Genomic DNA, 22260 nt, shown 5'->3' with positions numbered 1-22260 from the left:
ATCAGTTAATTTATGAGCAGCTTCACCACTTCACTACAAATGTGGACACTTGGTGAAGAAGTAATTTTAGCTAAGCATGTAGTCAAAACAAAATGGGCATTTCAGGTCAAGGTTAATAGCCGAACCTAAAAGAAAAATACTGTGTGCTGAAGGAATGAAAGTTATAGAACATGATGTCATGAATACTCACAGAAAATCAAACTCTCTGCACTATATGGTAGAAGATTTGAAGGATGAGAGGGTACGTGGAAGAGTGAATTCACAGGCTGATGAGTTGCGTTGAAATTGACAGCTGTGGACAATCAATCCATGGTCTCCGCAAATTGTTTAATATCAAATCAGCAGAGAACCATGATCTTTGAATGAGACAGCCACTAGATACACAAACTGCTGAGGTAGGTTGCTCTCTTAAATGCTGGGCAATGGCCATCTTGGAAACTCTTGAGTCTGACACTTTGATGAGAATAGCATTCGAACTGCCCATGTGCTGCAGTGTGTCGGGATAAGTGAATATTATGACTCAGTAGAGATTCCTTTGGTTCAGGATTAACTTAGGTAAATACCTGAGGGCCAGGAGACCGTACACATTTTAATTTCAAAGAATTATGAGCACTTGACATACCAACCCAAAGAAAAGCATCATGATAGCAAAGTCCTTTAGATTAGGCAATCAGTTGCGCATCGCTGTTAGAGCTTGCTCATCGCATGTTGAGACGAATGTCATTATCTGATCAGCTCCAAGTCAGCAGCAATATAAAAGGTTGATACATGCTTTCAGACAGCACCATTGGTGAGCAGTGACAAGAAAATACTACACTTTTGTCTCAACATACACTCAGTGAGCTCTAAAACGCTTATTAGGTAGAATAAGATTGATAGTCATGAGAGATACGAATCGCTTAATGTGGCCTATGCTTGTGCTTTCAGAGGCCAAGTAGAAAACTTCTATTAAATCATGTTCAGAAACTGGAAAATGAAGAAAAACCTAATCTCTAAAGTCACAAATCTGCTCAATAGGTACAGTGTTTAATGTTCAATGTTGACTCGATAGAAGTTGTGTTTGTGAAAACCAGCTGACAGCTTGATGAATCACAATCTTAACCAAAGGGCTTTGAAAGAAGATGCTTTTGAGTGAGGGTATGGTTTGTAATTTTTGATAAGTTACCTGAGAGAAACGGATATTCCTTTGCTATAAATCACATGTGGACAATATAAATGAAATAATAAAGCACAGGGTTTCATAATTGGTACGTATTTGAGACGCTGACGCTTGGATAAGGGCTACACTATCAACTTTTCTCCGGAGAATAAATCACGCATTTCCGAGAAATTTCACAGAGAATTCATGATGGAATACATGTATTATGAAAATAAGTACTGAGGAGAAAAGAAAGGTTCAATCACCGAGAAATTCACTTCCATTCAATCGCATGCATGTTAAGCATCTGTGGTGTGGGTTTAGCCGTGTTCTCAAAGATGATTAGGATCCATTGAACGCTTGAACTATGACACAAAGGGCTATATCATATAAAGAAACACAAAAACCACTAAGAAATCGAATTATTAACTTTGAAACAATTAATTAAAAGGATTACTGGCACTGATAAACAAACAAATACAATTACAATGAATGGCCGGGGCCGCCTTCTCACCAGCTCACCAGTCACCATTTCACTAGAGTCCCTTTTTTATACTGAGAGTCAAGACAATTCGGCTCATGGATGTCACAAACGGGAATAAAGATTACAGAAATTGAACGTTTTTCGTAATCTTTGATCGGCCCATTCTCAAATGCCTTTCTCCGTTCCTCCTCTCATTCCGTTTGTTCCTTGCCGAACCCGTAATTCCCTGGTTCATTCCAGATTATAATCTTTGCAATTGGTGAAAATGTAATCTTTATTCCCGTTTGTGACACTGTGGAGGCCTAAAATACGGGAACCAATCAGAAATGGATTCAAATTGTCTTGACTCTCAGTATAAAGGGACTCTACATTTCACGAATGCATACTCAAGCGGATGAATCAGAAATTAACTCATGGCCCGGGAATTTATGAAAGTAGCCGCTAAAGTTTAATTTGACGCACTTTTCCATGATTATTATTCCAAATAAATTCCTAATCTGTTCTTTAATTGACGTTGAACGTCATTCTCTCACCTGGAAGCCATTTTTTTTTTTTTGGACGACGGAGTTTCGAGTCGAGGGGATTTTCGAGTCGAGGAGTTTTTTCTCGAGTCGAGTGAGTTTCGAGTCGAGACGGTTTGGAGGTTCCTCCAGTCGAGTAAATCTCGAGTCGAGGAAGTTTCGAGTAACGTCTTAAGGTGTATCTACAGCTGCGTGAAGTAAGAAATTTCTCCGCGCAGGGGGCGCCACCGCTGTGTTTTAGAGTCCGTACAGCACCACGTGAGTCCTTGAGCTTTTATAAAAGTTGAAGGAATTTCTGTTTAAATCGAAGATAAATAAGTTCTAGCTATAACATTCTTCTTCCTATTGACCCTAAAAGCAACGTGAAAAGTCATTTCTGAAGCTCTGCAATTTGATCCCAGAAAAAAGTAGGGTTAAGCATGATGACCTTGATGCAACCAATCGCGCTTGATCGCTCTCAGCAGTTGGCAGATATCTCTCTCCCACCGTGAGCTGTCTCTCTCACACTCATTGGATTCCCATAAGGAAAACGGGGATCAAATTCCAGCCTTTATTGTGCAACTTTGAAAGCTCATCTTTGACTTTACACATTCTTCAGACATGCTGCTAGAACTTATTAGCTTCAGAATTTAGAGTCTTTCTCTTCATATTTAAATAATCGCTGATTTCGGAGTCAGATTTTAGCAGCGCGACGTGGTGGATTTTTTCAGAACTAACGCTGAAGATTAACCTTAAAATTCCGGCCTAACTCTATCTATCACCAAATTTGTTTTATGATTTTTCAAACAAAATGGTGCCCACTTAACCCCAGTCTACCCTACACACTTCCTTTGGCTTTCTCAACAGCAGTTGCTGCTGAGTAAAACGGTTAGAAATAACACTTCACATTAATACCAGTTTATGTACACGAAGACTGACGAAGATTGAAATGAAAATGGGAAACTTTTCACACTAAACTCTTCAAAACTGCAGGGCGACCACGAGGATACGAGGATCTAGAAACTTCTAGGCAAGACCAATCCACACAGCAGGCCAAGGTACACTCTACTACAGGTATGGACAAATGGAATTTTAGAAAGTCGTCAAAACGCGTAGATTTGACAGCATCGAGAGTACGACTGCGAATGGCATGTGCGGCAAATGGACGGTACGACTTCATACGTCACTCGATCGCCGATTTTCTCAGCGCTGCCACTTCGGCACCCCGTTTGTCCATACCTTTGACTTCAAGGCGGATAAAGAATGAAGGTCGCATTTCGATTTTGGCTGCCATCTTGAAGCGTTGTGACGTCAGGAGGGTACGGGTTTTGCCGTGCAATCCGAGGTTGAGTCGGCCCCCCCCGCGCCCCGGCCTCGGCCAGCCCATGTACCCGATGTACCCGATACCGTGTGACGTCCAGAGGGTACGAAATGCGACCACCATTCTTTATCCGCCTTGCCTTGACTTCTATGAGCACTACTGAGTGATAAGCCTAAATAGGTGGTGCATGGAAATATAAACAGGAAGACCCAATCATCGGTTGGTTTAGTTCACTACACCCTCTGCCAGGGAGCGCTGATGTCAGCGCTAACCGGAGTTGGGGGTCCTTATTTATTCTCTTGGTCCATGACAACGCACCTCTTAATAACTCCGCCAAGTTTGTTTACAATTGAGACGTCAAGAGGGTACGAGATGCGAGGATGCGACCACCATTCTTTATCCGCCTTGCATTCACCTGACCACCTGACTCTATATAAGTCACTCAGTTCAGTTAGTTTCGCCCATGGCCATGCAATCATGACCCAAATATTCCTGAAATTACTTCTATTACTCTCGCATGCTTTATATTCCGTACTTTTAATGGTGCAGTCAAATTGGTGTGCGGTTTTCAAAAAATGCAGAAGAATTTGTGAATCAGTTATCCTCTTTGATAAACCCATTTTACCAGAAAGTGATAGTATAAATTTACTGGAGCATCCTCAGGTTCCTCTTAAAATTCCTAATCACTTAGTAATAATAATCGGAAATGAGCCGATTTCTTACTGTGATTTAGTCAACTTTATAACTTGGAGTTTACCCCATGGCATAGCATTTATTAGTTTTTATGATCACAAGAATGGTAAGTAGGCGAAAACTTTGGTTCGTTGTCAGAACCTTTTATGTAATAGATTTAAAGGGCTTGGAGGACCAGGCGCATAGTGTAATTTTTGAGAAAATTGAGATGTTCCTTAAGGTGATTCGTCAAGCTCAAGTGACGTGGTCGAACTGGCATGCGATATATCGTATCCTTCAGGTGAAAAATCTTGACAGATTTTGAATTTTCAGCTAAGAAAAGGACAATAGCCCCTGCGCATGAGCCTTAAGAATCATGCTAAACCCACAAATCGGCAAAATTCAGAGAAATGAAAGCAGGATTGTGTTTGGAGAAAAACCTCGCATTCGATTCAGCTATCGATTTCTGTATCGAATGCGAGGTTTTTTTCAAACACTATCCTGCTTTCATTTCTCTGAACTTTGCCGATTTTTGGGTTTAGAATGATTCTTCAGGCTCATGCGCAGGGGCTATCGTCCTTTTGTTTGCTGAAAATTCAAAATCTGTCGAGATTTTTGACCTGAAAGATACGATATATCGCATGCCAGTTCGACCACGTCACTTGAGCTTGACGAATCGCCGTAATGATCTCAAGTAAAACTAGTCTAAGTGCATATTCTGTGAAAAATTCACTCCCTAATTCCTAGTTTTAAGCATCAAAAAGTCAGTTTGAACATTCTTTCTGTCGTAAGGATCCATGTAATTTCGGAACTTCAAACTCATATTCAGAGCCCGATTTAAGGTTTTCGAAGTTGCCCATGATTTTCAGAGAGGAGTGAGATGACTCATGCGGAGACAGAAGAAATTCAAAATGGAAGTCAGTGGCTTGCCACTGCTACTGCACATGTTGACAAGACTTGTCCCTCTACATATCATACAAATAGTTTCCCCCTCATTTTATTTACACTCTCACTCTCTCTCTCTCCTCTCTTCTTTTAACAAAATAGAAATCTCTGAAATTTGCCGATAACTGCAGTGGCACTGTTGGCACTCTAAATCGGTCCCTGCATGTATTTCTTGGAATAGCAAAAATTGCACTACTTATTATGGCTTGTCCTCCAAGCTCCTCAATTGAATCAGTGAGTTCGAAAACACATCAACTCAGGTTTTTTTTTATTTTCATTTTTTTATCGTTTAGTAACATTTATAGATAGAAGCATCTGCTAGCAAAAGGAAATTTCGAAGTTGCAATCGGAAGTGCTCAAAACAGCGACGGGGAAAGGGCGGTGAGAACGAGAACACACCAACTTGGCGAGTTGGTGTGTTTTTGTCCTCACCGTCTTTTGCCGGGCGATGTTTGCGCGGGTATGAGCAAAACCTTCCAATGATCATACTTGGGTACATTATTTTCTGCCATACTGCGGGTACCGGGTTTGAATGCACACCCCCCCCTCCCCTTCTACTTCAGGTTAATGAAATTTACCGGATTCATCCGTAGCAGTTCGTAGTAAAATCAGCGTATATCCACGTTGAAACGCTCGCTTATCAAAGCTTTGCGTTTGGGCCCTACTGACAATGAGTGGCCGTATTATCAGAAGATGCAGGTAAGATTTGCAATCTGATTGTGGTCAAAATCTGATGTTACTGTATCGTCTGTTTACACTAGTGTTTAGTTGACGACTTGCAACCGCATGAGATGGTTCAGCAATCAATATTTCTAGTTAATAACAGGCTCTATGTTTTCAGTGTTTTTTTTTTCAATTTTGAAGCTTTGATCAATAAAAAAATATGTTAAAGAAAAAAGAATAAAAATTTGTTTTATCATTTTTATGTAAAAGTTAGACAGAAAAGATAGTTCACAAATGCTAGTAAAAAATAATTTTACGCGATCATTTACTATATCAGTTTTGGAAACAAACATACGAATTAATCTATCAATGAAGCTCTTCTTTTTATCAAACAGTCCTAAAATTGAGGTGTGTGAAAGAACGGCCATTTCGAACTTTGAACACTTGGGGTGACACAGTAGCTTTTGAGACGCCCAAAACCGGTCGCCGTTTTGCTTAGAAGCGCCGGGTTGCGACGTTGCCATTTTTTAAAGTGGAAACCTTTAAAAATTCATATCTCCGCTGCATCTCAACCGATTTCAATGAACTTTTTTTTTTTAAAATGCTCCTCTTAAATAAAGCTTTCTAGTGGTGTATAGTTTTCTGGGGTTTACTTGGCTTTAAGCGGCACTTATGCGGTTTTAGCAGTTTTTGATAGACACAAAAATGTTGTTTTTATTTTACCACGATCGTGGAATCGACGGAATCTGAACAAAAATCAGTCTAAATGAGAGTTCAGGTTCTCACCTTTCTAACGAGCACAAGATCATTCCGGGGAAACGTTTAGTTTCCGAGATATGACCACTCAAAGTTGGTCACATGCGCTTTTGCGCAATGTGAATGCGTGTTATCACTGAGACATTCGCGAACTAGGGGTCCCTTACGTTCAATTTACGTTGAAATAATTACACAGAGCAGTAAGGTGTACAACACCAGCCGTTTTTTCACCTTCGGCTGCCGATGTGCGACGTTGCCATTGTTTGAAGTGAAAACTCTTAAAAATGCATAACTCCGCTGCATTTTAACCGATTTTAATGAACTTTTCTTTTAAATGTTCCTCTTAAATAGAGCTATCTAATGACATTCAGGTTTCTGGATTTTATTTACCTTAGGTAGGCACTTAGGTCGTTTATACGGTTCTTTGCAGAGATTTTTCGTACAAACGTTTTTTTTTTTTTCTTTTTTGGAAGGAGGTCTGTATTTCCCCCGATTTTTTTTAACATTCAAACTAGATCGGAAGATCACCATCGCCTAAAGTATAATGCACAAATCTTGGTAAATTAGCAACACCACCTTCTCTTGTACAATGAGAGCGTCGCTTTCAAGATTTGTGATAAGAATAATGATTAAAAGAATCCCTTTTTCAAAAGTTCTTTTTTTTTAAATTCTGCCATTTCAAACCCTCCCAGAACCCCCGAGAAAAAAAATAGCAACACTTTTTTTAATGAAAAATCGCTGCAAAGAACCATATAAACGACCTAAGTGCCTCCCTAAGGTAAATAAAATCCAGAAACCTGAATGTCATTAGATAGCTCTATTTAAGAGGAACATTTTAAAGAAAAGTTCATTAAAATCGGTTAAAATGCAGCGGAGTTATGCATTTTTAAGAGTTTTCACTTCAAACAATGGCAACGTCGCACATCGGCAGCCGAAGGTGAAAAAACAGCTCGTGTTGTACACCTTACTGCTCTGTGTAATTATTTCAACGTAAATTGAACGTAAGGGACCCCTGGTTCGCGAATGACTCAGTGATAACACGCATGCATATTGCGCAAAAGCGCATGTGACCAACTTTGAGCGGTCATATCTCGGAAACTAAACGTTTCCCCGGAATGATCTTGTGCTCGTTAGAAAGGTGAGAACCTGAACTCTCATTTAGACTGATTTTTGTTCAGATTCCGTCGATTCCACGATCGTGGTAAAATAAAAACAACATTTTTGTGTCTATCAAAAACTGCTAAAACCGCGTAAGTGCCGCTTAAAGCCAAGTAAACCCCAGAAAACTATACACCGCTAGAAAGCTCTATTTAAGAGGAGCATTTTAAAAAAAAAGTTCATTGAAATCGGTTGAGATGCAGCGGAGATATGAATTTTTAAAGGTTTCCACTTTAAAAAATGGCAACGTCGCAACCCGGCGCTTCTAAGCAAAACGGCGACCGGTTTTGGGCGTCTCGAAAGCTACTGTATCACCCCAAGTGTTCAAAGTTCGAAAATGCCTTGAGGCATTTTTGGCCGTTTTTTCACACACCTCTTCTCTTGATTATCGATGAGTATATTTTCCATTTTTTTCTGTATTCATTTTTCTGCCATGGTTTTTTTTTTGTCATGAACGTGAAATGTGCAGAGGTACATCAATTTACAGAAAAGAAAGGATTCAAAAATGTCGTTTTGCGCATAGCGCTGCTTCCTCAACCAGTCGAGAATCGACACCGGACCCTTTTAATAGACGCATTTAGGGGTGACGTCACGGAACGATATTGTTTGTTCGATATCTCGAAAGTCGAAATGTGCCCCAACAAACAAACATTACCTCCAAAACGAACAATTGATGAAAGAAAGCTAACACTAGCCTATAACTAAAACATTAATCTGCGGAACAATAAAAATACATATGTAAGCTAGTCATTTTCCAAATCGTTTGAGACCACATCCACAAAAATTGATAATATAATAAGCTCGTGACATAATACTTAGTCTTCGGACGAACGTTGTGTTTGTTTGTTGGGGCACATTTCGACTTTCCAGATATTTAAATTAGATCGAGATGTGACGGCACACTAAATGCGTCTATAAACCTTGACACCGGACACTGGTTGAACTCGCGCGGCAACGTGAATGCGGAGAGCAGCCGAGGAGTAGGAGACGCGTGCGAGGCGGTAGTAAGGCAGGCATGTAGGGAGGTAGTCCGTTGACTGCGACCCAAGAATGGCAAAAACCCTGCGCTGTTTGATTGGAATATGCCGCTTTCAGGGCTCATTGTTGGTACCCTCAGGAGTACTTCTGGAAGGGGCAACACTCTGAGACCCGCGACTGGAGCAAGATGGCGGCCGTTAAAGTCCGCCATTTTGGTTTTTTTCAAAGCGCTGTCCTCCGGTTGCTATTGATCCGATTTTGATCCACTTTTTTTAAAATGATAGGTACTTTCCAGGAAAACAATGTTATTTCTTATCAATTTTCCTGTTAGGCTTAGATTTGTTTTTCTAAATTGGGAGAAACTAAAATGTTTCAAATTTTTGGAAATTTCAAGGTCAAATACCTTTTTGACAGGCTAGGAAATGGATATTTTGCCTCCTCTGACGGAGCCGTAGAATTGCCTGACCTTCAATTTGATACCAAAACGATTTTTGTGCGATAGTAAATAAGCGCGTGAGAGCAATTTAAGGTGATTCCTCCCGAACTGCTCCCGGCTTTAGTTGACGATTCCGCCACCACGTCGCGCTGCTCATTTACTGACTCTTGTTTAGTTATTTTCTCAGATGTGTCACATTTTTTTCAAAAAATAATATACAATCCGTGTAGCAGCATGAATTATGTATACGTTTTGAAAAAAATAAAGCGAAAATCTTGAAAAATAAAGTCAAACGAAGCTAAACGGAGTTGGGGTCTATGCTAACCCGTGGGTGCGAGCGAGACTAGCCTATCCTTGTTTAACCGTCACATTGGCTTGTTGCCGTTGTTACTTTTGAATTGTGCTTGCATACTGCAGCGCGAGCCGCGTCAATTCGGAGCACATCGCTGCTCTCAGACTCAGATTTTCTACTGGGCTGACGCGGCAGTCACTTGTCGCTTCTCTCTCATTATTCCTTTTTGTCGTAGCGCCGGCGCCACGCTGACTTGGGGGTGTGCATTCCGAGTTTTACGTGCGAGGAACTCCCTGATTTTGAAAAGAGGGGAGTTTTTTTGCCTCAAGGAAATTTTAAATGATTTTTTATTGTACCTAATTTAACAGGGGGATATTTTCCCCCTTATTGATATTTACTTCCTCCTCATTTCTAGGTGAAATTGAGCCTGCCCCATCCAAAAGTTTGACACCCCCCCCCCCCCAATAGATTCTACATTTATCTGCACCGGATTTTGATCCCACACTTCTGGATGTAGGCCCTTAAATTTTGTATTCCCCCTCGAAGAGTTTGCCTCTCCCTTCGATTTTTCCCTGAATCCCCCCCCCCCCTGATAAAACGTGAAAAAAGCTTCATCCATTTATCTCCTTTAGCTCCCCCCCCCCCCCCCACGATAAAGTTCATCCAGTCCTGATCAGAGATGCAGAATATAATTTCACCAAATAAAACTTCCTCTTGTCCCGGGTCATAAGAATGAATGGGAAATATAAAGCGCCAGTGGCGAAGCCGCCGTCGCGCCTCGTCCACCCGCCGCTTAACTCATGAGCCCTGTCCACAAGGCTCCAGATACGTGCCCACGGCTCATGCGTGCCGCACTTACTTGGCTCACAATTCCGTTTGCTGAATTGGAGAAGCGGGGTTTCACGTTCTATCAAACGGAACTATGTGCACAGTGTATGAGCCGTGGGCATGTATCTAGAGCCTTGTGGACAGGGCTCATGAGTTAAGCGGCGGGTGGACGAGGCGCAACTTTGAACGCAGGCGCGAGACGCTTTGGTTAAACTTTTGAGAAAAGTACTGCATAATAGTTGACTTTTTAAAATAACTACCAAAGTAATGAATTTTTTTTAGAAATTTTCAGTAAAAACTACTGCGAACGCGCAACATTATAGTGCATAGACTAGATTTCTAGTCGCTTGAAACTGCGGGAGGCCGAAGAAATTTCTGCACCCCTGGCAGAACCCCCTAATTTTCCTTCGGTTCTGCCAAAGCGCGGGCCCCTCGTGCAAGTGTAGTAATTTTTACTCAGAAAGAGTTTGACAGAAATTCCAGTGGTTTGTTTCTCTCTCTATTGATTGTACCTTCCTCTATTTTTTCACATTTCTATATCATTAGCTTTTGGACCCAGGGGCCCGGGTGGCGAGCGTCCCCCCGCCACCAAGGCCAGTCCGGCTCTAGCGGGCCACAAGGCGCGCGCGCTTGGTGCGCGTATTAATCAGGCGCTGAAGTGATGCGACGGCACCCATTTGTTTAAACCTGGGCAAGCCTCACGTGGGGTCAAAGGGTGCCTAAGTGGGGGAGGGGGGCAGGGGTTCTGAAAAAAGTGCCATAAGTAATTAATTCGTGTTTCAATTTAAGTTTACGCGCTAAATAAAATATGATCTTAAACTTCAATTCTTGGTTTGTTGATCCGTCAAAGAATCTTGTCCGCCCATCCGCGATTTTTCCCGGCACGCATAAGAATACGCGATGATAGTGGCTTCGGTATTCAGTCCCTTTATCCGTCCTCATAACGTTCGGACCAATTATTTCAGGGTTTATAAAGTTCCATCCTGATTTTTGATCCTCCAACTAAGAATTTTCTCTTAAAAAGCAGTCAGTACACTTTATTTTCTGGAGGAGCCCTCCTCCCACCCTATTTTCATCCCTGTTATTTCTTCGGCCCGAGGATCAGAAAACAGGGCTGGATTTACCTACTTGCCGCCCATGGGCCGCCTGTATTTTGCCGCCCCCTTCTCATTCGTTTTGAAACATCAATAAAAACCATCAAACGAACGTGCCAGCGGGGGAGGGGTGCATAAGACGCGTTTACTCTCTGTTGGACACATTTTTTGCGAAAGCCCTGTCAACACTACTGGCAAAAGTTCACGGAACTTTGTGCGGAAGTTAAGTTTCGTTAACCTGTCTCTGCGTGGACAAGGCCTTCCATTCATAAGAAATGAACGAAACAATTAGGAAAGAACAAACATAAATGTGGAGTAATGATTTTAACTTCCGCCGCCGCGCCGCGCTGACCGCATAGTGATTGACGCAATGCGTGAAGTATTCACGCAGTCTTGTAGGCGCTATCCGTTTTACGCTGACCGCAATGACCGCACTCTGTTTGATGCAATGCGTGAAGTATTCGTGCAGTCTTGTAGGCGCTAATATGTGTTACATGCCGATCACCACGCCGAGGGCTTCTCCGTTTCATCTCAAGTCATTTTCATCATTTCTCTCTAAGTCGCACCGTTCCGGGCCAAATTGCGTGTTTTAACTATTTGGTTTCTCTCTTAACTTGAATAATTAAAGGTGCTGTCTCTTGTATCTCTGAAAGACGACAAAATTAGAAATTATAATACTCTCAGGAATTGAGAGATAATGACGCCTTCTCTCGTTCGTAATTTTTTTTCTAAATACGATTTTTTTATACCTACATTTAAAAAAATTGCAAAATTTGCCGCCCCCTATAGATTTGCCGCCATGGGCCGCAGCCCATGTGGCCACCCCCTTAATCCGGCTCTGTCAGAAAATATTTATTCTTTACGATTGAATTTATAATCCCTGAGATACAAAAATATTTTCTGCAGAACTTTAAAAAACCGGGGCTCAGAGCCGATTTCGGGTGTATTTTTATGGGCTCCAGGCGCAGATTATGGTGCTGACCGCCTAAATCTCTACCTCTCAGAGGTCAGATGGGGATAGTAGTGGACCTTCTCAACCCTTTGTCAGAGAGAGTTCTGGAAGGCTCTTCTTAAAAATGCGAGATTATTCGGATCACATTTGGCAAAAAAAGGATACGTGAAATTATGGGCGTCGAAAACAGCATACAGCATGACATTTTCACGAAACTGTTATTGTCTGGTATGGTCATGTGTAAAGGATGCCTGATGAAAGGTTGCCTAAGAAGGTGCTGGATTGGATAATAATACCTCTCAGTTTTCCGGAAAAGCGATCTTTTTGCGGGAAAATGAGCAAATTTGACGCACATTTGTCATGTAAGCAATTTACTTTTATGAATTTTCCTGAAACCATGGTAGAGTGATTCTTATATATTTTCAGCTCCTGAATCCGAATATGACCTTGGTTTTATCCATCACCCTACAGATTTCTGTTGAAGCCAATTTCTCCAAGCCTAAATTTGTGTGAAAGCTTTCCCGGACTCAAAAGTGTATTGAAAATACATTTTCAAAATTTCTCCAATGTGCGAATGTGCGATATATTGATTCTTATGTATTTTGATTCGCTGAGTCCAAGCTTATCTCAGATTTTTCCTATCGTTCACTATTTTACCGGGAAAGTCGATTTTCCTAGGAAAACGAAGTTTTTTGGTATTTTTGCGACGATTTTCCTGTTCGATAAGGGGTTTCAGAAATTTTTCGAGATCCTTTTCCTCTGTTGTATTAAGACACGCTGAACCCGAATTTGACCTTCACTTATCTCTGAGAACCCCCCGTATTCTGGAAGATCCAATTTTTCTGGGTCAAAAGCTTTACCGGGCGGTTTCCACCTCCGGGGAAATTCTTCCCAAGGCTAGGAATCTCGGGAAATTTTAAAAATTTTCCGCGTGTGTGATACATCGATTTTCATGAAATCCAGGCTGATAACCCCGAATATGGCCCCAGAAAAAATTTCCCCGGAGGTGGAAACTGTCCGGAAAAACTTTTGGTCCAGAAAAATTGGACCAGAAGAATTCTTATTTATTTATTTTTGGTCGAACAGTGTATTTAGGTTAATATCGGAAAAGTCTAACTTTTCTAAATTGGTGGGGGGGGGGGGGGTTCTTATTTGTAGAGTGTAGTAGTAAATATTAGTATCACCAAAATTTAAACCCCGCTGTGAATAATTTGAGAGGGGGAGCAGAGAAATGAAAGTAAAGAAAAAAAAAGCGATAAGCCTTGTTAGTCGCAAAACTGAAAAAAGAGTAAAAAATAAAATCTAAGAAGTTGGGACGGATGGACGGAATTCACCGACAAGCAAAATAAAAACTCAACATGAGCAGAGTAGAGGGAAAAAGAGTAAAAGGAAATTTTATAACAGCTGACTCTCCTCTCACGAGCTGAACGCTCACTGCACTATCCGCTTCTCGCTCATCCGAATCTCGATTATCCGTTACTGAACAAAATACGAGAATTATGTGGCAACATGGCGCATGTAGTCAAACGCGGACTGTCATAACCGTTTACCTTCGTTTTCCGTCGGAAATTTTTTTTAAGGATTGAAACTTTGCAAGAAATTCACTGAATGTATGGGCTATACGTTTACTACATCTAAGTCTCGAATTTTTTTGCCGATTTTGAATAAATTGCTTGAAACACTCGTCATCTCCTGAGGCCGCCCATGAGTTCACCCGCCGTTCAGTGTCGTTTGACTTTATTTGTAGGATTTTTGCTACGATATTTGACATACATTTAGTTCATATACCTAGCTACAGCGTTTGTATGTTAGAATTTCGAAATTCTTCCATCATTTTCAAAATTTTTGGGAAAAGTCGGGACATGACTCTCATTTCAAATTTCGCGGGAAAACCGACTCCAGCGCGATCTCTTATCGGAAATTTGCGAATCGAACTCCGGGAGGAATCACCTTAAGTGTTGCGCGCTTCGCGCCGTGGGACCTGTTTCGGCGCTCTAGACGGCCGACGCGACCCTTCAATGCGCTGTATCTCGCTTGCTGTGCAATCAATTTTTTTTATAAGCAGTTATACTCATGTAAAACTAGCTCCTTAAACAATTTTGGCGTTACCATGATATTTTTTCAAAATCTTCAAGAATAACGAAAATGTTCAAATTGTTGAAATTTTTTTAGTTAGATAACGCGTAATGGGCGAGTAAATTTGAGGGTTTCGTCATTGAAAGTAGACGTAGGCTTGATTTAGGTTTGATTTGATACCAGAAACAAATTTGTGCGACGAAAAACAAACCCACGAGAGCAATTTAAGTGAAACGCGACGGTGCGCGTCACAGGTCGCACGGCGCGTGATCCGTATGGGGTCGTTGGCGCCCTTCACTGCCGTGTAATTCGGTTGCTACTATATCCGTTAAGATCATTTCGTTCTAAAAAGCTTGACATAAACTGAAATCAAAGCATTGCCTAATTGGACGGATCCGGGAAAGTACCCCTAAGTCGTTTAATTTGATACCATCATCATCCCTGCGGGACTAAAATTAGAACCGTGACAGCAATTTCATTTCATTCATTAAGTTCAGCGCATTACTGTAGGATGTCACAGTGGAACAAACAAAATGACACAAATATCCTCGATACGAGATCAGGTGATCCTCCTGTATTTTAAGGCGCTGAGTTCGGAAATGACGTCTATTTTTTTCCATCATCCTCCAATTTTCCGGAAAAGCCGATTTTCCCGGAAAATGTGCCCCTGGACTGTACCCATTTCTAGGGAAATTTAAATAATTTTAACATGCGTTATGATGCTATGCGTAATTCAATTGACTCATAAGTAATAAAAGCTGAAAAACTCGAACATGGAATCAGGACTTTGTTATCACTCACCATTGTTCTGAAAATGCTGAGTATCATCTAGAAAATGAGTATTTTTCGGAATTTTCAATGTTTTCGCGACTGTTACACCCTGCCTAATATATACGTAAAATGTAACTCATGCGCATAGGATATATCTTCTGGATGTATTTTGAGTTGCTGAGTCCGAAAATGGTCCTCGACTCTATTCTATCACCCTCCAGTTACCTAGAAATACTCTTCTTCCCGGAAAAATAAGCTAATTTAGCTTTTTTTAATGGATGCAGTTTTTATTTTATAAATTTTCCATGAAACATTAGAAATATTGTCCTGAATTTCAGGATGCAAAATGTAAATATGACCTCCTTTTTCCCCCCATGATCTCCATTTTTCAAGAAAAGTCGATTTCTGTCTTAATACACTGTCATAGTTGGCTTGAAAAGTTCAAAATACAGAAATGTAAGAGGGTTAAGAATAACGCTTAGGTACCCTCATAATGCCTTTGCACTGCACATATTTCATCAATAACAATAAGTCAGTCGTGGCCTTTCTATGAAACACGATCATCTTCATTACCTTTTCCACGAAACTATAAAACTATAATACATACCAAACAATACCTCCTGAAGAATAACGCTCCCGCAGGTCCAGAAAAATGTATTTTAAAAAATGGCATTAATGACAAAAATACGTCAAATTTACGAGTTTTTCTGGGAAAAGGTGGCTCTTCTGGAAAACTGAGAGGTGACGGGCAGAAATGTAGAGGCCACTTTTGAACTCAGCGGCTTAAAGTACATCGGAAGGGACGCATCTCGCACTCGAGAAAAATTTTACGGTTACATTATGCAGGGAGTAGCAGTCCCAAAAGTGGCAAAAAGTGCACATTTTCCGGGAAAATCGGCTTTTCCGGAAAATTGGAGGATGATGGAAAAAAATAGACGTCATTTCCGAACTCAGCGCCTTAAAATACAGGAGGATCACCTGATCTCGTATCGAGGATATTTGTGTCATTTTGTTTGTTCCACTGTGACATCCTACAGTAATGCGCTGAACTTAATGAATGAAATGAAATTGCTGTCACGGTTCTAATTTTAGTCCCGCAGGGATGATGATGGTATCAAATTAAACGACTTAGGGGTACTTTCCCGGATCCGTCCAATTAGGCAATGCTTTGATTTCAGTTTATGTCAAGCTTTTTAGAACGAAATGATCTTAACGGATATAGTAGCAACCGAATTACACGGCAGTGAAGGGCGCCAACGACCCCATACGGATCACGCGCCGTGCGACCTGTGACGCGCACCGTCGCGTTTCACTTAAATTGCTCTCGTGGGTTTGTTTTTCGTCGCACAAATTTGTTTCTGGTATCAAATCAAACCTAAATCAAGCCTACGTCTACTTTCAATGACGAAACCCTCAAATTTACTCGCCCATTACGCGTTATCTAACTAAAAAAATTTCAACAATTTGAACATTTTCGTTATTCTTGAAGATTTTGAAAAAATATCATGGTAACGCCAAAATTGTTTAAGGAGCTAGTTTTACATGAGTATAACTGCTTATAAAAAAAATTGATTGCACAGCAAGCGAGATACAGCGCATTGAAGGGTCGCGTCGGCCGTCTAGAGCGCCGAAACAGGTCCCACGGCGCGAAGCGCGCAACACTTAAATTGCTCTCACGCGCTTATTTACTATCGCACAAAAATCGTTTTGGTATCAAATTGAAGGTCAGGCAATTCTACGGCTCCGTCAGAGGAGGCAAAATATCCATTTTCTAGCCTGTCAAAAAGGTATTTGACCTTGAAATTTCCAAAAATTTGAAACATTTTAGTTTCTCCTAATTTAGAAAAACAAATCTAAGCCTAACAGGAAAATTGATAAGAAATAACATTGTTTTCCTGGAAATTACCTATCATTTAAAAAAAGTGGGTCAAAATCGGATCAATAGCAACCGGAGGACAGCGCTTTGAAAAAAACCAAAATGGCGGACTTTAACGGCCGCCCTCTTGCTCCAGTCGCGGGTCTCAGGGTGTTGCCCCTTCCAGAAGTACTCCTGAGGGTACCAACAATGAGCCCTGAAAGCGGCATATTCTAATCAAACAGCGCAGGGTTTTTTGGCGTAGTCAACGGACTAAGGAGGCTGCCAGCGGGGAGCGGTCAGTGGGTCTGCGCGGCGTGTCGCGCGGGGGGAGGGAGGCTGCCATTGGGAGCGGTGAGCGGTAGGTGGGTCTGCGGCGTGTGTTGCGCGGGGGAGGAATCCCTTGCACGAATTTCCACCGAATTTCCGGCATGCTTAGAGCTCTACTGTGATGATATATAAAAAAATAAAAAACAGGGTTCCCTTCTGAACATATTGCCGCACGCTATGTGGAAGTCAATAGTCATCGCCCAACGGCTGAAATTTCGCAAATTCGAGTTATTGTCATCCAGATGTGTATCAAATCTATTCGAATAGTTCAGACAAATCCAATATTAGTCCGATGGTTACTGAGAATCGTTGCTGAATTTTGCGCGTCACGCGCCGAAATTCAGGCATCAGGCCGATGACTTCCACATTCAAGCCACATTCAGCGTGTGTTTGCGGCATTAGTCAGGGTGTCTAACAGTCCGTAAAGTCCGGAAAAAATATGCATTGTTTTAGGTTGTTCCGTAAGTACTGAAAAAGTACGTCAGGTTTGTGGAAAGTCCGTAATTTCTCGCATTTTGCGCCACGCGTTCAGTTCGATCACTTGATAGTTATGCAGTCTCTGTGCGTTGTCCGTCAGACGCATTCGTACAACATCAGCCCATAACAGAGAGTATAGAAGGTTAGAGACCCGACTCAATGATTGAAAACTGAAACAGAAGTTGAAGAAGTTGCGTACGTTGACAAGAGAGCGCGCTAGTACCCAGATAACAATTTCAACGTTGACAACAACGTAGAATTCCACGTTTCTCGTGAAACCTTCCACGTGGAAAACAACGTGTACTGGAACGTATAATTCTACGTGGATGTCCATGTATTAAGTACCGTTTCCGGAACGTTTCAGTGTCCACGTCGCAGGAACGTTGCAGTGTCTACATTGCACGGACGTGCAGTAACATTAGAATCCATTTTATTCGCAAAACACAGTGTGGCATTCATTTTTGGGCTTTTCGCAGTTTGTGCGTCTCTTTCCCTCCTAAGGTGTTTACGATTAGAAAATTTCGTTAATTATCTACTTATTTGCGATAAATGACGATTAATTAAAATACTATCATTCACTTCATAGGCACGACTTTCACTTAGGTGTACGTACTAGAGGAGGAATAAGCACTTTCAGTTTTAGAGTAGAACATGAGGTCTACGGGTTAAAATTGTGGACATTGACTTGAGATACAGAATTAGAAACAGAAAAGTAAGTGCAAACCAGATAATTAACGAACTTGTATGTATGTAAAACACGGAGGTATAAGCATCACTTCAAGCACAACAATAAACTGCGAAAATCACTTGGTACGCCAATATCAAGATAACAAATGGTGGACTCTCTCGAACAGTTGCAACCTTTGCTGATCAGACTGATTCCAGGAACTTGGTTGGTGCCGACATGGGCTGCGCATGCGCTGTAGACTTTTTGAGTAATCTGCGCAGCGAAATGCAGCGCCACCTAGTGGGCGCTCCTGGCCTGTGTCCTGCCTGTGCCGCCTTTTCTAGTACAACGTGTTTTGGACTACGTTGAATTATACGTCCCGGAAACGTAGACAGGGAAACGGCGAAAGAGCGATTGTAACTTTTTAGGTTAGGTTTACAGAGCAACGCTCCTTTCCACGTTCCTGTTACGTCGCCAGTGAGACGTTTTCGGAGCACCCCTGTTCTTCCATGTTGATTACTACATAGAAATTGTAAACGTCCCCGGAATGTTTCAAGATCTACGTTGATTTCCACGTTGCTGAAACGTTCGATGTTATCTGGGTACCCACAGCTCGCTCATTGGTCAGTGATGACGTTAACTACTGCAAATCTTTTGTTAACGAGTTGCAGATGCTAACGCGCTCTCCCGTCGACGTACGCAACTTCTTGCTTTTACGGCAAACTTGTGTTTCAGGTTTTCCCTATCCAGTCGGGCCTCCAACCTTCCGTACTCTATGGCCCGTAAGCGGTGTTTTCCTCCAAACTGGCTCGGAGCCGTCGCGCGGCGCCGCCCGCCGCCGGTTGCCATTTGATTGCGTAGAATAAGAATATATCGCAGTTCGGCCGCCGCAGGACGCAGCAATGCTCCGGGAGCTAGTGCCGCGTCCAAAGCAGTACATGGGATTCTATGGGAGACCGAAGTGCGCCGCGCGCGACGTCGCAGCGCCAGTTGGAGGAAAACACAAAGAGAAAACAAGAGTCCAGACGTGAATTGCGGAGCGAGTGGCACCCCCTACTTCAGACGAGTCGTCTCTGATTGGCTGATTCGCCTGGTGCCCACTTTCTGGAGCCCTTATGGAAAATAACACGGGGTTCTGCTTTTTTTCCTCGTAGAGGATTTTATTGTGTCTCTCATTCAAGTCTCAGCTTTAGCAGTGTTACTTTTCCATCATAAACACTTACTTCGGCAATAATCAAAGCTTACATTTCAGTTCTGTGTCTGCGTCAGGAATTGTTCTCCGAGAGCAGCATCTCATGACTGCAGCATACAGTTGGAAATTATGCTTGTTTTATGGTTTTATTTAACCCTTAGATGACTGACCGTTTTTACCTACACGAAAGACTAACCCGGGCCTGTGAGGCCCGTATTGAGAATATATGGTAGTTTGATGGCTACAATGCTTTTTTTCTCTATTTTTGGATGAATTTTATCATTTTCATACTTTGACTTCTATAACCAAGGTCCCAAATTTTTTTTTCCACCCATTGGCTGCCCCTCCAGCCCCCCTAAACATCCCTCTCCTCTCCCCAGTCCCTTCAGATCTAGGAGTCTTTCATTGTAAACACATTTCTATATCTTTTTTCAGGATTTGAGGAAGTTAAATTGAAGGAGCGTTATTACCCCTATAAGTATACTTGAATTTGAGAAGGAGGGGGCAACCTTGCCCACCCTCCCTCCTCCCCCTCCTTCCGGTTGCCAAAAAAAGTAGTACTCTTCGATGTGTTTCTTTCAAAGTTTTGTACTTAAAAGGTTTATTTTTTCATTTCGTGAAAAGAAAAGAAAAGTCTAAAATGTATTATTGTACTATTACCACTAATAAGTCGCTCTCGTGGCGCTTTTGTGCGCTCTGCGACACCCAACTGCCACTGACAGTGATCTTGCCAGAGCACCTCCGACCTCCGGCAGAGCGCATCTCCTCATTTCAAGCCTTATTCCCTCAATCCATGATTTGACAGGGCGTCCTCTACGTTGGCGTTCATAGGCGTTATGTATTGTTGTTATTTATGGAATACTTCTACATTATTTCAAACTTTCCGACAAGTGAGAGCAAATTTACTCACAGTGAATTATGAGATAAACGTAGGACAAAATTTCTTGTGAAGTTTCTAATGGTTTTCCTGAGGTTTTGACTGTAATAGTTGTAGCTGAGAAGTCGTCATGGAGGAAATGTACTGCCTAAGAACTGTAAAAGCACCATGCATTATTTTCTTAAAACTAAAAGATAACGCCTTTACATTTTCACCATATCACAAGAAAAACCTAAATTTAACTCCCAAAAACTCTTAGATCATTGAAAATTAAAAGTAGATAATGAATAATCATTCCAGTAGTAAGACGACGGACAATATACATAAGTAGGAAAAATTTTAGGAAAAATAAAACATATAAAAAATTACTGAAGGTCGAGAAAATCAGACTTATTATTCACTTATTATTATTTTAATTTTAGGTGATTCTTGTAATATGGTGAATATGTTAAGGCGTTACCTTTTATAGTTGTAAGAAAATAACGCATGGTGCTTTTACAGTTCTTAGACAGTATATTACCTTTATGACCACTCCTCAGCTACAACTATTACAGCAAAGGTGCTCTGGTAAGATCGCTGTCAGTGGCGGTTGGGTGTCGCAGAGCGCACAGAAGCGCCACGAGAGCGACTCATTAGTAGTAATAGTACAATAATACATTTTAGACTTTTATTTTCTCTTCACGAAATGAAAAAATAAATCTTTTAAGTACAAAACTTTGAAAGAAACACATCGGAAAGTACTACTTTTTTTGGCTACCGGAAGGAGGGGGAGGGGGTGTGGCGAGGAAAAGTGAGAACTCGTACGATCCTAATCGTCAGAAAGCAAGCCTTCTGGAAAGGATCGAGCTTCAGCAGATCAAACCACAAATTTAGGGTGCCAGATGCTCGTCGGGACACCTGGGTTCGGGCGCCAACACACTTGAAGTGCGTACTCAAAACATAATGAGGTGATTTTCCTGAGATAAGGACCGAATTGGCAGGAAGGAATAATGAGAGCAAATTTGAACATACTAGAGTCAATTTTTATTGACGAGAAAAGAAAACTATTTCTTAAACACAATTACAAACTTAAAATTCTCAAAACAAAAAAATAAACTAAATGTAAGATCAAAATTAGGATGGTTAAAGACGAATGAGTTGATCGGATTGACTTTTAAAATACTTTGAAAGGAACTGTAAAAGAGACATTAAAATGAATGAATGAACTTTCAAATGAATTTTCTTTGATTATTTATTTGACCATAAATTTTCCAGACGACCGGTGCTATACTCACCACGTGCACTCGATCTTGTATGGCGGATTTAAGGTTCAAAATAAATATTTTCAAAATGAATTCAAATAGTGACCAAAGCTCCAGGTGCTACTCACCACGTGCACTCTTGGAATCTGACTCGCCATAAGAGATTTAATTTGCCATAAAAATAGTAAATTAAACTCAGTCTGATTCCAAATATAAATAAATGTCGATAGAAAACAGAAATACATTTCGAGATTAATAATTGAAAGAAGAAAGCTCGCGTAATTATTTACTATAGGAGCCACCCGAAAATGGATGCGTCACTCAAGTAAGTAAATACGGGAGGTGGAAGTGGAACTTCCCATTGCGAGCGTGCTACTCATCACGTGCACAGCTCTGTGATAGAAAGGATCCGAAGAAGGAGGAAGAAAATGTATTTAACTCATCTTGGGCGGATGACTGCGGTGAAGTACCGGTCGGGACCCCATCAAATCCGTTTCATCTACCTTTCGTAAGCGTTGACCAACTTCATTCGACTCCAATAAATTAAATATACAATT

The 22260-nt window shown here is 41.3% G+C and overlaps 1 protein-coding gene across 1 annotated transcript in view; it reads left to right on the top strand.

Annotated features, from left to right (window-relative positions):
- Nucleotides 1-5740: 5740 nt before the first annotated feature.
- The window catches only part of LOC109040891 (transport and golgi organization 14), a 42998-nt gene continuing 26478 nt past the window's right edge, over nt 5741-22260 (top strand). The window contains exon 1 of the mRNA XM_072297217.1: nt 5741-5759. The gene's annotated coding sequence lies outside the window, so the exon portion shown is untranslated. The remainder of the gene's footprint in view (nt 5760-22260) is intronic.

The sequence above is a fragment of the Bemisia tabaci genome, chromosome 2, assembly GCF_918797505.1.
Source record: "Bemisia tabaci chromosome 2, PGI_BMITA_v3".
NCBI classification, from domain to species: domain Eukaryota; kingdom Metazoa; phylum Arthropoda; class Insecta; order Hemiptera; family Aleyrodidae; genus Bemisia; species Bemisia tabaci.
The sequence above is the reverse complement of the archived record's forward strand: the minus strand, read 5'-3'. Positions and strand labels throughout refer to the sequence as shown.